The sequence below is a fragment of the Engystomops pustulosus genome, chromosome 8 (assembly GCF_040894005.1).
Source record: "Engystomops pustulosus chromosome 8, aEngPut4.maternal, whole genome shotgun sequence".
Lineage (NCBI taxonomy): Eukaryota > Metazoa > Chordata > Amphibia > Anura > Leptodactylidae > Engystomops > Engystomops pustulosus.
The window spans coordinates 123,534,946-123,541,623 of record NC_092418.1 but is presented as its reverse complement, the minus strand read 5'-3'; positions in this window follow the sequence as shown (position 1 = coordinate 123,541,623).

The following is a 6,678-nucleotide window of genomic DNA, read 5'->3' as shown; positions in this document are numbered from 1 at the left end:
ATAACTTCCCCCATTACCTGTCCTTAGGATATGTGATTAATATCAGATTGGGGATTGTCTGACACCCTGCACCCAACCAATCATTTATGTGCTATGTATAACAGCTCCGCCCCTTTATTTTGAATTGGGCTGAACTACAAACAGGTCATGTGACAGAATAGGAATCGTACCGATGATTAGTGGGTGTAGCCTCCACCATTCTGACACTGATGACCTTAACATAGGAAATAAAAATAAGCCTATAAAGGTGACAACCACTAAGGCTGTGACTCCTCTTATATTATGTATAGTCTGTGCAATACCTGCACAAGCCACGCTCAGGTGTGGCGTTATTTTTGGAAGAAAGAAGCCAAGTTTTTTAAAACGTAGGTGAACTCTTTTAGTTTCTGAGCCCCAGGGCTACAGATTAACATTGCTAAACTGTGGACCCCAGGGCTGCAGAGTAACATTACTAAACTGTGGACCCCAGGGCTGCAGAGTAACATTGCTAAGCTGTGGACCCCAGGGCTGCAGAGTAACATTGCTAAGCTGTGGACCCCAGGGCTGTAGAGTAACACTGCTAAGCTGTGGACCCCAGGGCTGCAGAGTAACATTGCTAAGCTGTGGACCCCAGGGCTGCAGAGTAACATTACTAAGCTGTGGACCCCAGGGCTGCAGAGTAACATTACTAAGCTGCAAACCCCAGGGCTGCAGAGTAACATTACTAAGCTGTGGACCCCAGGGCTGCAGAGTAACATTACTAAGCTGCAAACCCCAGGGCTGCAGAGTAACATTACTAAGCTGTGGACCCCAGGGCTGCAGAGTAACATTGCTAAGCTGTGGACCCCAGGGCTTCAGAGTAACATTGTTAAGCTGTGGACCCCAGGGCTGCAGAGTAACATTGCTAAACTGTGGACCCCAGGGCTGCAGAGTAACATTGCTAAGCTGCGGACCCCACTGCTGGCCATATAGACTTAGGTCCCCCTTTAAGGGGTTGTGCTACAATCCAATGTATCAAAAAGTATCAGGTTAATATACATAATGTTATTTTTAATTTCAATGGTTTTTTTTGAAGGAGTTGTCAAGGGTTAAAAAAAGGCCACCATAAACCTTAAATCCCCGCACAGGGGGTAGGTATACAGAAGTGTAGAGCCATAAAGAGTGGAGGGGAGGGCTATAGCCATCCCCCTTCACAGGGGTCATAGGAGTCCCGTGCCTCCCCCCAGTAACACATGGATATATACACAGCCCCTCTCAGCAACACATAGATATATACACAGCCCCCCTCAGTAACACATATATACACAGCCCCCCCAGTAGCACATGGATATATACACAGCCCCCCTCACCAAGACATATATACACAGCCCCCCGTAGCAGCACATAGATATATACACAGCTTCCCCCCTCAGTAACACATAGATATGTACACAGCCCCCCCCCTCAGTAACACATAGATATGTACACAGCCTCCCCCCTCTGTAACACATAGATATATACACAGCCTCCCCCCTCAGTAACACATAGATATATACATAGCCCCCCTCAGTAACACATAGATATAATCACATCCTCCCCCCTCAGTAACACATAGATATATACACAGCCTCCCCCCTCAGTAACACATAGCTATATACACAGCCTCCCCCCTCAGTAACACATAGATATATACACAGCCTCCCCCCTCAGTAATACATAGATATATACACAGCCTCCCCCCTCAGTAACACATAGATATATACACAGCCTCCCCCCTCAGTAACACATAGCTATATACACAGCCTCCCCCCTCAGTAACACATAGATATATACACAGCCTCCCCCCTCAGTAATACATAGATATATACACAGCCTCCCCCCTCAGTAACACATAGATATATACACAGCCTCCCCCCTCAGTAACACATAGGTATTTACACTGTTGGTGGGGGCCCCTTTTAGGGCATAGTGGTGGGGGTTCCGGAGCATGCACCCCACGTGCCCACCATGTAGTCCGGCCCTGCCAGCACCTATCACAGGTTTTACCAGAGGGGGTGAGTACCCGGGCCCAGACCAATCTCCAGATTCTGGTTTGACACTGTTGAACCCGAAGTTTTCTGGGTCCGCTCGTGCCTAATGCTGAGGCCTCTCTCAATGGACGAGACCCTTTTGTCAGGATGATTGGTCGGCTCTGTGAGAGATAAGTGCACATTACACCTGAGCGCCGCGGCCCCCAATCCCTTCATTTATAGACTATATCCTCATTTAATTAGAAGTGATTTCTTTTTCATAATCTTATTTACTCAGATCTCCTGTTCCTACGGTAACAGAGCGGTAAGTGCACCGCCGTACACACTATACAGTGTAGATGAAATCAGGGAGAGACGAAGATTAACCGGCACTTCAGATGTAGAGAACTTAATGAAAAAACACGAAAAAAACCTAAACGAAGGAAATGAGAAGAAGGTGCAAGACAAACACCAAAAAATTACGGAGTCCAATCATGTAGAGAAGTCATACGATAAATCTCATCTCCTCCGAACTAATGACTGACAGACTGATTAATTAATTAGCACGGCGAGTAATGGAGCCGCACAACAATGGGCCCGGGCCGCTGCGCCTCTCCATCGCGCCATTTAATTAAAGCTTTTGCAAGACTTATTTTATTAGTAGAGAATTCTGGTAATAATTCCTCTGTGATCCCGTATTGACAGGCGGAGAGGCAGCGCACCCTCCGATTTATTATTAAGTTATCAGATAACGGGTATGAAAGGTCAGAGGGATGGAAAGTCGAGAAACGTACAAATCCCTCCCATGTACTATCCATGCACCGTGTATGTCTGCAGCTCCAGGACATGTGTACACACAGCGAGCGCCGGGGCACCAGAGGCCACCCATCGGACAACCTGATGGATTCGGACAACGTGTGGGATTTAACATTTAGAAATGTGTCGCAAGATCAAGCACTTACAAGCACCGAGAAGAAGCAGGTGAACTCCGGCGGACCTCAGCGCAAAAGCGACTGATGCAGGACCTCGGGCACACGAGCTTCGTGAATCGTGGCAAACCCGAATCCTCGTCGGAAAACCGCACCACGACAGGACCGGGTAAGTAAATCTGCTCCAGAATATCTTCACTTCACCTCGGTTTTCGCATCTTTGTTATATTTGTTTATAGTTTTTGTAATTTTTGAAAAAAATTTTAGCACAAAAATATTGGCCTTGCACTGTTCTGCGTGTATGGTGGCAGTTAGTGCGGGTCGGCAGGTTATCGATTTGAGTCCATTAACTTTATCTCTCTTTGAAGTTATATAAATGTTAGAAAATCATGGGGACAGGACCTGTGACTCTCCAAAAAGTCCACAACCTCCACCCAGCATTATAAACTGGTGACATCGTGCTGTAAAGAAACGCACTGAGATTTCTAGACTTACCCCTGAGGAAGTCACCACGGCGTGACGATACGCGTGGGGTCCGTGTCTCCCCCTGCTGTGCTTCGCCCTTCTCCTTGTTGGACCCTACAGGGACATCAGATTTAATGCCCAGGCGCTATGTAATGACAAATAGGGCGCAAAAACTCACAGCGAATTGAGGTGTAAGGTTCCAAAAAAGTGCAAAATAGGCACAAAACTGCCAATACGCAGCAAAAACAACAAAAGCAAGGGAAAAAAATATAATAAATGACCCCCCATGAGATTTATTATCCATGTTTTGAGACAATCATACATCTAAGTTACGGGACATCCGCACATTCGCTTCATCCCATTTACTTCACATTTGCTAATAGAAAAAAACACATAATACAAATATAGAAAAAAACACATAATACAAATGTAGAAGAAATTTGACAGAAGATTTTCTCTTGTCTAAGACAAATGATAACAAGAAGGAATCTCAGGTTTTATTATCTGTTTATAAGACAAATGTTATCCCCGGGTCCAGTGGAAGGACATTATCCTCTGGTATTACAAACCTTAAGGACCTGATTTACCCCATGAAAAGCTGCATTACATATAATCTCTTTATAATTGTCAGTCAATAGAAGCGTTAACCCGACGAGAGCCGGCGCCAGCGCGTGACCTGCGCCTTGTGGAATCCTCTTGTCACGTTCACACACAGAAGGTCGTCTGCTTCACGTGTAAGTTATATCAGGAATGTTTTATGTGTTTTATGGTTTTATTTCTATAGAATAACTGGAATTGAGTAGATTGATGGGAGGGACCCCTAAAACGTACAGCGATAGAGCCGGTCCGGAAAGAGAAGGCAAAAGACTCAACTGAGATCTTCCTAAAATTGGTGATTCATGACAAGGAATGACTCTCACCGTGTGTATTAGGATTCAGGGCATATCACGTCATGAAGACGTCCTTTTGGTAGAGGAAGACGCTGCTGGCCGCGAGACACATACAGACACTGGCCGCAAGTCCGTACATCCAGAATGGCGGACTTGACACTTGATAGGAATCCACGGGAGAGGTCGTCTCGTTTGGCGCTGCGTCTTCCAGTGAAGAGGTGATGCTCATATAAAGGTTGATCTTTGATTGGTTAAAGCACTACGCGTTTCGGCTCTGGACACGAGCCCTCGTCAGGTCAAGTCACATACCTTCACATGACTTCACCTGATGAAGGTTCCTGTCCGGAGCCGAAACGCATAGTGCTTTTACCAATCAAAGATCAACCTTTATATGAGCATCACCTCTTCACTGGAAGACGCAGCGCCAAACGAGACGACCTCTCCCGTGGATTTCTATAGAATAAGGAAACCAACTCAAGATCACAAAAAAGAAGAGTATTTAGCGGATATTTTGTATTATAATGATAGATGTTAACAATACGAGCACCTAATGCAGTAGATTCAATCATTGTACCTTCACTCATAACCAGGCGCTGGTTTTATGGGGTATAAGATGTAGAATAAGGACAATGAGCCGCTCTGATTTCCTACGAGCAGATTGTGTTTGCAACATCTTGAAAGCTAAAAGGTTTATGTTTCCGAACCCCATATTGGCCTTTAGAAGGAACTGCATGCGATGTATCAGATTTTCTCTTACTAGGATTAGATTCATAGCTTATAGAATAGGTGTTGTCAGTACTGATGAGCAAATTTTGGCGAATATGGCTCCCGCTACAGCTTCGGGTTCAGGAAAAACATGGCGAGCTGGTTTATTGACTATTGAGCTTACAATCAACCAGTTTGCAGTCTCTTAGCAACCACAGCCAAGTCCTCAGTATGCATGCCTGTGATTGGTCAGGCGGGACATGTGACTTGGCTGTATAAGAGTAGGGTCACATGTCCACATGCCATTACAGATAGGAGACAGAGATAGGGAGAGGTTGCTGCACTTCATAGGGTCAATCAGAAAGACAGGGACTTCTCAAATACCAAAGATTGCCCTTTTCAGGGACAGGAGGCTGCTGTGATTAGAAACAAGTGGAAACTGGAAATAATTGCCCTTTTTAGGGCTCTGTGAAGAACTGCATTAAGCTTCATTAAGGCGGCTGCAGTGCAAGGAAACTCTTACTACTTATAGAGGATTATACAGCGATACAGATTGCAACTCTTTCAGGGATTGGAGGCCGAAAACTGATAAATCTGCCCCACAGACTTTTTGAAACGCAGAAGAATAATCAACCCAAAATGTTCGTACCAAAAGTGCTTGGTTTCTGCTCTCCAGACTTATTACAGCTAAGAAGCAAAAAAAGAAGCACTAAAGACTTCAAGCTGAACACTTCAAGTGCTGCTACTCAGAATGTTTGCATTATTTAGAGAGACTATCACTTTAACTGCAGTCACTTCTTATTTATAAACCCAGAGGATTTTCATAGAAAGTTCAGTCTCAAGGACTGTGGAGAGCTCTGCTCGAGCAGACGGCAGCGTGTAATTTAGAAGTACACGTTCTCCATGGCATCATCCCTCGGCAGGAGAAGTATTTATGTATATTTAGCTCTGTCGTTGCTTCGACTCAGTTATCAAGGTTTTACATCAAAGATTTCCTTAGTTTGGGTAAAATGTCTGGAATCCTGACAAACTCCCGGGGTCAAGGGCACTTTAAATAAGAAGACGTAGTGTACCTACCTTGCTCCAGGTTCAAACACTGAGATGGTCTCCGATTTTTTGGTCGTGCCAGTGGGGTCGGATGTTGCAAGTGACATGGAACCCATAACCCCAGGCAAGGCAACAGTGGTGATGAATGGTGATGAGCAGACCCGAATCATGGGTGCAGGTTCAGCTTGCACCCCCCCCAATGGGTGTGGCTCAGACCTTCTCACCATTAACGTCTGTGAAAGGTGCCAGTAATTGGGTGCCAGGGACATATAAATGGATCAATCATTCGCCCCTCGGCAATACCACTGATTGCTGCTCGCAACGATTGTGGGTGTCACTGGTGTCCCTTGGTTTTAAAATTAAGCTTTGGCGGAATCCACCCAAACCAGAAGTTTGACGGGTCCTCTCATCACTACTGATGAACACTACTGGAATTAGGAGCGAGAGCAGGTTAAGTACATTTTTAATTTTTGTTTCCTCACACCCGCCCCACCCATGGAACATGGAAACCCCGTTGAAAGAAAAATACACACGGTAAGAAAAGTATCAATAAAGTGGATTCATCTCTTACCTTTTGCATCTCACATCTAAGAAAGGTTGTGTTTCCTTTCCTGAATTGTTCATTGAAGTAAACACATTTCCCCAAAATATCATCATCTTATCATTTTATTCTAT